This window comes from Calidris pugnax, unplaced genomic scaffold (genome assembly GCF_001431845.1).
Source record: "Calidris pugnax isolate Ruff unplaced genomic scaffold, ASM143184v1 scaffold256, whole genome shotgun sequence".
Taxonomy (NCBI): domain Eukaryota; kingdom Metazoa; phylum Chordata; class Aves; order Charadriiformes; family Scolopacidae; genus Calidris; species Calidris pugnax.
In genome coordinates, this window is record NW_015091079.1 from 148,569 (window position 1) to 159,242 (window position 10,674).

The window sequence follows — 10,674 nt, forward strand, 5'->3', positions numbered from 1 at the left end:
AATTCCCAAATATAAGAAATTTTAATTACAGTCCATTTGAAGCAATGAGATGGAAGAGATGGGCTGATTTAAATACAGTTTTTTCCAATTATCCTTGAAGGGCTATTTTGCTATGTAATCATTAATAAAGTTTTCCATCTGTCTTAAATATAAACTCAACCAATAGCTCTTTCTTCTTGCTGAAGGGATTCACAGCCAGTTGATTTAAAATTTAAAGGGCTGGGGGATACTTGTTTCAGGTTAGTACAATTCATTTTCATGCTAGTCAACAGGAACAGTTTAATTATAGGAAGAAAATTACAAAGAAAAAACAAACTAACAGAGATCTTTATTAGAAGAAAGAGAGGAGAAAAGAGCTGTTAACCCTCCCCACGGAGTCTCTTTCGCCTGAAATGGAGAAACTGGTGGCTGAAATTGGCTTTTGTAACATTGAGCAGAATCGTTATCTGCTCAGCACCAGATACAAAGGCACTTCCTCCCCAGGTTCTTAATAATACATAAGAATTTTTTTTTCTTCATCAGTTCTTGTTTTAATATAAGTGAGTAAACAATGGAAGTGCAGCAGTCATAGAAGGGCAATTGGAAAAATCTTCTGTCCCCAAAGGTGTGCAGTTTTTAAACAAAGATTCTGTCCAGGACCTGATGGGTGACCCAGCTGCATGGTGTTCTGCTCTTTGACTTGAGGTGGTGCAACGGGCTCTCACCACCCTCACACCAAAGAACTGGACGTTCTGCTCTTTGACTAGAGGCAGTGCAACAGGCTCCTGCAAAACCTGTCTCAGGCTCTCACCACCCCCACAGCCAAGGACTTCTTCCCCACATCTCATCTCCATCTCCCCTCTTTCAGGGTCAAACCCTTCCCCCTCCTCCTAGGGCTCCCCTCCCTCATCCAGAGTCCCTCCCCATCTCTCCTGGAGCCCCTTGAGGGACTGGAAGGGGCTCCAAGGGGGCGCCGGAGCCTTCTCTTCTCCAGGCTGAACCCCCCCAACTCTCTCAGCCCCCCCTCCCAGCAGAGGGGCTCCAGCCCTCCCAGCATCTCCGGGGCCTCCTCTGGCCCCGCTCCAACAGCTCCATATCCTTCCTGTGCTGAGGACTCCAAATGCCCTTGACCTCAAGCTCTAACCTTTAATCTAGTCCTGGGTTGCTTTGGTACACATGTGATAATTACTATTGGCAAAGAAACAAGCATTCCACTCTTCCTGTCATACAATTTTTTATTTTTTTTTTTAAAGAAGAAATTAAATGAAGTATTTCGTTGACCAGAGAAAAACCAGGAGATACAGTAACTTCACAGCCCGTATGGTCCCACTCAGTTACTCTGCAAATGAACAGCGAGAAATGCCTGCAGGAAATCTAATCTGGCCGTAAGAATCAAGCAGCTAAGGAGGATTCAATTTATATTTTTTTCTTGGAACACAAGTTTGAAATTCATGCTACAAGAGCTCCCCATTTGGGGTGGGAGGCTCAAAGATTTGGGGTTCAAAGACATACGGCGGAAGCTCAGTCCCACCCATGAGGTGGCTTAGTCCTTGGTGGGACCTACTGGGAACACCACGTTGGTTCACGTGGGATGAAGAATTAAGATGAAGTGGTTGAAGAGGGATCATTTGTCTTCTGTGTGGGCTTCTGGTGCAAGCCACCCTCCCTGCAGCAGGCAAGGCTGTCCACCTCAGCCCTTTCTCCAGGCACACATGAAGCCAGGTAGGAACCAGAACCAGGTACCACCAGGCGTTGCTGAGTTTAAACTGCTCCCACACGTGCCCGAGAGCTCCCAGGCTCCACCCAACCTCGCCACAATCCTCAAATTAGTTTATATTTCAATTAGGTTCATTTGAAAAAACGTAATTAGCAAAAATCCATGCATATCCAATTCCAAATGGATGCACACGCATCACCAAGGTAGGCTAATTGATCTATTTTTCTTCAATCAAGCGCTTGAGTTGAATTTGAAAAAAATGCAGTTTCACACAGAAAGATTTCTTTAATGCAACGAAAGTTTATCATTTGGAGTTTTGGTGGGTTTTTTAAATCTATTTCTGTTTCGAGATGGAAGCATCTCCCCTCTCCCTTTCTTCCCCTTCCCTGAATGTCACTTTTGCACCGTCTCCAGCCATCCTTATAACCAAATGCCCCACTTCCAGACCTCAGAATAGACAAAGCTTCTCAAAAAATAGGGGTTTTGACTAAAATAGAGAGTAACAAGGTTTTGGGGAAAGAGGAGGAAGGTAAATATGCCGGCATTTTGAGCTACCACTTCTAAGAATAAAGCTAATTTTAAAACAGTATCTAGTGGCAACAAAGCGAGGGAAATTCCTGCCCCCAAAAACCTGCAGTTTGGCAGCGTTATAAAGCAATAAAAAAAACCAGGGTTTATAATAGAAAACAGTATGCAAATTTAGAAATCATCTGCATTGCCAGCCTTTCCTAAAACTGCCACAATAAAACGCTGTGGTAAGAGGATGTTGTGGAGGTTGCAAATCCAAGCTGGGAAAGCTGGCAGAATCAGAAGGTAGCTGAAAAACCTCGATTCGCCTTTCTCACGTACTAAAAAAAACAACCAGAGAGCCCTGTGACCGGGTGCACAAAACAGAGCAGATTTGGTAAAACGAAGCAATTGTTCAGCATTTCTTCTTGTAACTCACCACACCGCCCCGAGCCCTATTTACTTCCCCCCAGCCAAGCCATGCACAGAATGAACAATATTTAATTTTCTCAGGGGCTCACAGCCCCGGCATTCATCACCACTCCATCCGGCTGCCTCAAAAGCTTTTGATTCACTTTCACGATATCTTTGAAAGATTAAAAAAAAAAAATAAATATCATCCCCTCAGTAGAAAGAACAGGAGCACAGACTGGGGACAAGAATTTGAAAAGCATGCACAGGTTTTGCTCCCCTGGTGACGTTCCTGGAGTCACACCCCTGACATGGAGCCCACGTTAGTGAATTGATTCAACAAAAGCCCCAATTTTTGAGCCAGTACTTTCCTATCAGGGCTGAAAAGGGTCCAGCCCCTCAGTCTCACTTGCCCAGACCCCCCAAAGCCACCCACCCAAGTGACAGAGTGATCTGGTAAGTGACGAGCATCTTGACATCTTGTGACTTACCCACCTAAACTCATTAAAACTGCATATAGGCTTTTGGGGACTTAAGAGACATAAATTGCAGCAACACGAGAGTGGGGGTACGAAGAATTCCAACACAGCAGCACTATATTCAGAAGAAACTGAATAGAATTTCATCTCCACACTCTTTCAAATGGCCAGTTTTGCTAAATCAGCATCAGCACATCCTTGAACAGCCCCTTAATTTGTTGCCACTCTTAAGGTTCAGTGTGAATTAAGTGCCCTAATCCTTGAGCAAGACAGAAATAAACTGTTTACAGAAGTTCCTCCAAAGAAAATCAGAAAATTGCCTGGTTTATCACTCAGCACTTTTACCAATTCAGAGTCCCAGAGTCCATCTACATCCTAGAGCTGTGATTGCATCTATCAAATTTGTATCAAACTACTCCAACATCAATCTGGTGTCTCAAACCTGCGAGACTGCAACCCATGCAAAGCACCTTGTGTTACCCATCTGTACCCCCAGGAACACCAAAAGTGACTAATGACACATCTAGATGCTGGGGGAAGAAAGGATACTAACTGCAAAATATTATTATGAAAGTATTGTCTCAAAACAAAACAGTCCATTTCTTATGGAATGAAATCGAAAATAGAGGTGAGCACCATTTTTCCAGCCAACGTTGCTGTTAATGTTGGCTGTGAAAGCTTAACGAAGGGCCTACAGGAGCCAAGGCCTGATGAAAACGCAGCTTAATCTCCCCTGTACCACAGGAAGAGGCACAGGGCAGGAGGAGGAACGCTACACCTCCTTCCTTCGCCAGATGTGGCCACATCTGCATGCAGCTACAGCGAGCTGCGGTGCAGCATCAGGCAGCGGTTGCTTAGCAACCGGGGGGGCTGCTCCCCTGGGTACCAGGCTCTGCCAAAAGCCCCCCCCTTCCAAGCTGCCCAGAGCTTTGGGGCTTGCTTTTGGGGAGGGGGAGAGATGCCTTTGCCTTTTTTTCTGCTGCCAGGTGGTTCCTGGCTCCTGCAGGTGCCCGACAGCTACGTGGGACCGGAGGCAGCAGAGGGGATGCACCGGGCAGCTCCCAGTGGGATAACGGAACAGGGTCCAGGGTGCCAGTGGGATTCCTGGCTATCTTGGAGGAGGAAGAGGAGGCCTGTTTCTGCCTCCTGCTCAGCACACACTTAAACAGGTTTTTCTAGAAGAGCTGTAACCAGGATGAGGATAGCGGCAGAGGAACAGAACACACAGCCAAACATGCCCCAGCGATACCTGCGCTCGCTTTCCCAGAGGAGAAGGGAGAGAGCCGTGTTTCCAAATCACACCAGGGTTATTAGTGCAGCTCAGCAGCACACAGCACGGGCACAGTGCTCCACGGCACAATCAAAAACACCTTTTCCTGATAATCTGCTGTTTGTGCAGGTGTTTGACAGTACAGGTTTGCCCGAGTATCACTGCGTACAGCTGGGCATTTCCACCGAGACTATTTCCCCAACACCAAACTACAACCAGATCTCCTCCTGCTCTCTCCCTTTAAACTAACAGTCTTGAGGGGGAAAAAAATATGCTATTGAGGGGGGAAGGGAGCAGACAACTGCCTCGGTTGACCTTTTTGGGGTAGATATCCATTACTGCACACAGCCCTCTGCGTTAGGAAGATGAGTAAGTGGATGGAGTTACATGGCTGTTATGACTCCAGTGGTAATTTCCTGCCTTTTCATTATTTAACCGAGGCACCGCTGCATTCTCTGCTGAATCTGTTATTTGTCATGTAGACCATTCTTTTAAGGCCTGCGACTTAACACCTCGCTCAGCCCTGAAATTTATCCGGTTTGACATCTCTATATGTTCGCCAGCATCTCAATTCACAGCCTTTCAAACCTCCCTCTCAGACACACTCGAAAGGCTTTAGGCTAAAGGCAAAGAAATTGAGACCTTTGGGTGGCCATCGGTGCTGCAGTGACACTGGCCACAACAGAACTGCACGTGAGAACATCAGATCATTTTCTGAACCGGTTAATTCAGACACATTAAATCACTGCTGTTGACAAATCCTTGCTATCATGTAACATTTAGCACTCAGGTGATATACATATTAATGAACGCAGAGCTCACGATAGCAGCAGAATACTTAATTTTTAAAGAATTAATGCAACTGGGTAAGAAGAGCACCCATAAAGCCCTCTGGTAAAGTAGTGTTTCAACCTTTCAGAACTGATCTCTAGGACACATCTGCTCTGCCAGGGCCATTTGGATCAGGCTCCTGCAAAAGACGAGCAGCTCAGCTGAAGAGTAACCAGAAATAAGTTTTCTGGAAGAAATTCCCCAGCAAAAATAAGAGCGATCACCAATGTCTTTCCCACACCTAAGGAAGGCAGAGCAGAGTTCAGCTCATCTCAAATCTAAAATTTCCAGCCTTCACCTCTAATAAATCAAAGAATGAACGCGACTGTTTTCTCCTACCTTTCCTGTGATCCACTGAAACTGCAGGAGTGAAAAAACCAGACACCACTATTGAAGCGCCAGCCCCAAAAAGATTTGGCGTTATTATTTTTGTCAATCTGTGCTGCAGAAGGCGAGTCGGAGGCAGGCAGCACTGCACCGAATGGCAATTAGCCAGCGGGAACTGACAAAACTCTTTTATTACAACATAACTGCAGCCATGGTATCATGGAATATGATCTAACGAGCTCAAGTCCACTGCTCGAGCTTTGGGGAAAATGTGCTACGTTGCATTATAAATTGAATTTATCAGAGCTGCTACAAGAGCAATTAGCATTAAAAAAACTGAAGGGGCAAGCTTGCTCTAAAAACCATTAAGGTTTGCAACCCTATCTTTCTAAGGCGTACCTTAATTTTAAAATAAATACATTTAAAATATTTTGCCGACAAAAATCTCATTGCTAGATTAATCTAACCAGACCTTTATATATACTACACTCTCCAAAACCCATGAATCACCATTTAATACCATAAGCAGTTTATTAATTCATGTACAGGTATCTGAAAACCTTATAAAGCCAGAACTGCCAATCTCCGGGATCAATACTGGAAGCTCACGCACATTTAGTAAGAAGCAAAAAAAAAAAAAGAGGAAAAAACCCCTCAGGTATCTCTAGTTAGAGTGTTTTGTGTTTTAAGAATTAGTTTCTCCCTCTCTCTTCTTCCCTGAAATAGGCTGCTTGACATTTAAAAATAGAGCTATTCTTCTATCCAAGTGTTTTGTGTTTTAAGAATTAGTTTCTCCCTCTCTCTTCTTCCCTGAAATAGGCTGCTTGACATTTAAAAATAGAGCTATTCTTCATTTTAAAATGCATTTCCGTGACTCAGAAATTAAAGTGGAAAAGACTTATTAATTCATCTAACCAAACTTCTTTGTAATAAAAGCCTACCCTTTATCTTATGATGCTTTGTCCAGACCAGAGGCAGGCAATGACTAGAGCCAGTTTCTCCCAGAATCGGTACCTCAAACCACCACATCCCCAATACCCAAGGCAAGAAAAGCTTTCTGTGTTCAGAGCCACCTCACTTTAAGCCATTTAACCTGCAAATGATGTCAAATTTGTGAAGAATTTATCTGGGTTTACTCCCTCCTCTGAAGTCCACGCCTTCAGATACTAACTTTGTACTAAACCGGGCTGTTTCTACCAACGTGTTGGCACAAAGCACCAAAACCATAAAGGCAACTAAAAAAGAAATACCCTAAAAGAATACGGGCATAAACTCAATACCCAAATATCAGAAGACAAGCCCAGGTGCTACAACGCATTGGAAGCTCACAGAAGAAATGCAAAGTCCTCCTCTCACTCTTTTTTCCACATTCTTCCCCCAAAGCACAGCCCATCTACTAACAGGGATGAGCAAATAAGAGGACTTTGGTCCCCAGCCTCCCAGACATGGTGTCTCCTCTCAACCTACACCAACCACCCCACCCAGTGAGAGGCAGGTCTTGAAAGCTGCTGCACGACCTCATCACAGCTAATTAGCAGCCTAACCCGACTATATTTATTCTGTTTTCAGATGGTGGGTGCTCTCCCACACACCAGTGAAATTAAAAAGTAACAAGTACTCGAGCGGTATTGACAACTTGACAGATACCACCCAGGACCAGCTTTCGGGTTCTCCAAACAAGAGCCAAGCACTGGAGGAAGTCAGGCAAGGACTGGGATGGAGTAAGGACCAGGGGAAGAGCTATGGGACAAGTCTCCAAGGAAGACCACAGCCCAAGCAGCTGTAGCCACGTACCAGAGGACTTTCCTAGGAACCTTTGACAATCATACACCTTTCCAGCACCGATGCCACACATCCCATGGAGACGTAGGATCAGCCACCCTGGCCGTGCCCACACACTCATTATCAACATTACACCAAGACCAAAAATTAACTAAACACTTGAACCCAAAGATCAGCCAAGTAAAGTATTCCTGCTCACATGAGCTGGGAGGACAGACCCGACAAGGAATGCCTGTTGGACTAGATGATCTCCAGAGGTCCCTTCCAACCCCGTATCAATCTGCGATTTCACCTATTCTGTGAAGAGAAGGACCTGTTGATGCTTTTTTCCTACATGCCAAGGCCAAAGGAACTCATTTATAACGGTAGGAAATGAGAGCTTCCTCACTTCTTCCAATCCAACACAGCAACAGCCTTCAAAACAGCAAAGTTTGTGAATACTAAAAAGGCCATTTCTGATGACCAATAAAGTTGTCACATCCTACCTACTTTAACTTAAAACTGATCATCACGAAAGCAGTAGAATATGCACTGACCAATAAAGTTGTCACGTCCTACCTACTTTAACTTAAAACTGATCATCACGAAAGCAGTAGAATATGCACTGCCCAATCCTTTTTTAACTCATCTCAAAGTTTTTGAAGAAAGATGGTTTGCTAGAAGTGCACAGCTCTCACTACACAGGATTTAATAAAAAAACCAAACCATCTTTTCCACATTCATAAAAGTGATGGCCAGCCAAATGGAACTCAATTCTCCCACATTTTAAGGAAAAGAATTCTCTTGAATTCACCTGCTAATGAACAAAACCCACTAGAATTGAGTCTCACATAGAAAAGCATTACAAGGTTTCCTCCTTCACAGAATCACAGAATCTTCTAGGTTGGAAGGGCCCTTAAAGATCATCTTGTCCAACCGTCAACCTGACTGACAAAAATAGACACCCACACAACAAACAAGAAGCATCATCACTAAACCATACCTCCCAGCACCACATCAACCTGTCTTTTGAACACCTCCAGGGATGGGGCCTCAACCACCTCCCTGGGCAGCCCATTCCAATGGCTGAGAACCCTTTCAGTGAAAAAATTTTTCCTAATCTCCAGCCTGAACCTCCCCTGGCGCAACTTGAGGCCATTTCCTCTCGTCCTGTCACCTGGGACTTGGGAGAAGAGACCGACCCCCCCTGGCTACACCCTCCTTTCAGGGAGTTGGAGAGAGCAATAAGGTCTCCCCTCAGCCTCCTCTTCTCCAGGCTGAACACCCCCAGTTCCCTCAGCCTCTCCTCATAAGACTTATTCTCCAGACCCCTCACCAGCTTTATCGCCCTTCTCTGGACCCGCTCCAGCACCTCAATGTCTTTTTTATGGTACTTTCTTATTTCCAAGCAATTCTGCTTTTCTTTTTTCTTCTTTGGTCCTAATTTCTCCGTCATCTGACAGGGGGGTTGGGTGGTTCTCTGCTGTATTTTGCCTCAACCCAAAACAACTGCACTTAACATTCTAATGAAGGTAACGCGACCTGACTGCGCACACTCCCAAATATAAACCGGCCATAAGCTTTTCCTCTGGCTGAGAAGGAATGCTCCTACAACTTATTCTCCCCTAGGAATGGGGGTTTGGGGGGATAGGGATGGTGGTAATAGATAAGTCACCTCTCTTCTTCATGCATGTTAAGGAAGAATCATCGCTTTTTCCCGGGTAGGCAGGAGTTAAGAGATATAATTCCAGAGCCGTGCAGGCTTACCTCCTCCCCTTCAGTCCTCCTGGGTGCCTGAAAGGAACAGTTGTTTACGCTCCTATTTTCTTAAAGCTCATCCGCAGTCAGAGAGGAGACTGCGAGTCTGCCTTTCCACCCTGTTCTCCCAGCATCAGCATCTCCTGACAGCACACACTCCTCCTGGGGAGCTCACACACGCTCCTGGCACAACCAGAGGAAAACAGAGCACACGCTTTGCTCCTTAGACTGCTGCTTCAGGGAAGAAATCACTCCTAAACCTCAAAAACGTAACCCCAAGGGAATCCAAATTCACGCTACACACTCTCAGTTTAACGCCATCCAAACCCACTTTTTATAAACAATAACAAAATCCTAAAGGCTTTGCAGTGAGAGGCCTAGGTAAGGAGTTATCAAAAGATAAAGTACCACTTTACAAGTCGCACCGATTTTTTTAAACTGTCCTCGTTAGCTTTAGCACCTTTGCGTGATTTTATCAATTAATGCAGAACACAAGATTGCTGTAATCGGATATGCTACCAACCAAGGGCACAACAGAGGAAAATTTAAAAAAAAAGACTATTTGAAAAGCAATACAAGCTCTTAATGCCCCATCTCTTCCCTCAGAGTCCAGTAGCCATCAACCAGTTAAAATAATCTTTGCCTCCTGCTTTCCTTCGCGTAATTCTAAGCAGGTCTTAATCTCTCATTAATCTTTCCTCTTACTATTTCCAGACACCCACGAGCTCCCAAACGAACATTCAGCCTGTTCACCTTCTGCAACCACCAAAAAACAACGACAGCTTCAGCAGCTACTTTTTTCTTTAGTATTTGAGATTATTTCTTATTGATAATCGTAAACGAAACTGTTTTCTGTTAGCTCTGGGGAAGTTTTTACCTAATTGTTAGGAAAACAGTCGGCATCCTAACTTCACGGTGTTTTGAAGAAAAAAACCCCAAACAAAACCATGGTTTCAAACCAGCTGTGCCAAATCTCCTTTACCCTGGGTTTCGGCTGTTGGCATTCCAACAAATCCGAATAAATCCTAAGGGAGCTCGGTGCTGGGAGCGGAGACACGGGGAAAAAACGGGAATAAACCCGTCCGAGGGACTTCCAGGGAACCGGGAAACCCGGGGCTGAAACTGACAGACCCGAGAGGGCTCCGGCTCTGCCGGGAACACGCATCGGCCCCGGGCTCCCCCGGGAATTCACCTCCCTTCTCCCAGCACCACAAACCGGAGACAACACGGGATCAGGAGGGGGAAAGCTGCAGGGATTCAATCACAGCCCCTCATACACCCACCCCTGCCAACCGCCGCTGCTCCGGGGCAGGCTCATCCCTGCTTAAAAACCTCCCCGCCGCCCAAAAAAAAACCATCAGCGGGAAAGGGAACGGGATCGGGATAAAGACGGCTTCATCCGGGCAATGCTTTGCCCAGCGCACCGTTAATCCGCTACCGCCGGCAACCCCCGGCCAGACCCCTCCGGGCCCCAGGGCAACCCTCACCGGCCCCCCGGGGCAACCCCCTCAGACCACCCGGGGCAACCCTCACCGGCCCCGGCCAGACCCCTCCGGGCCCCCGGGGCAACCTTCACCGGCTCCGGGCAACCCCCGGCTCCAGCCAGCCCCCTTCGGTCCCCCGGGGCAACCTTC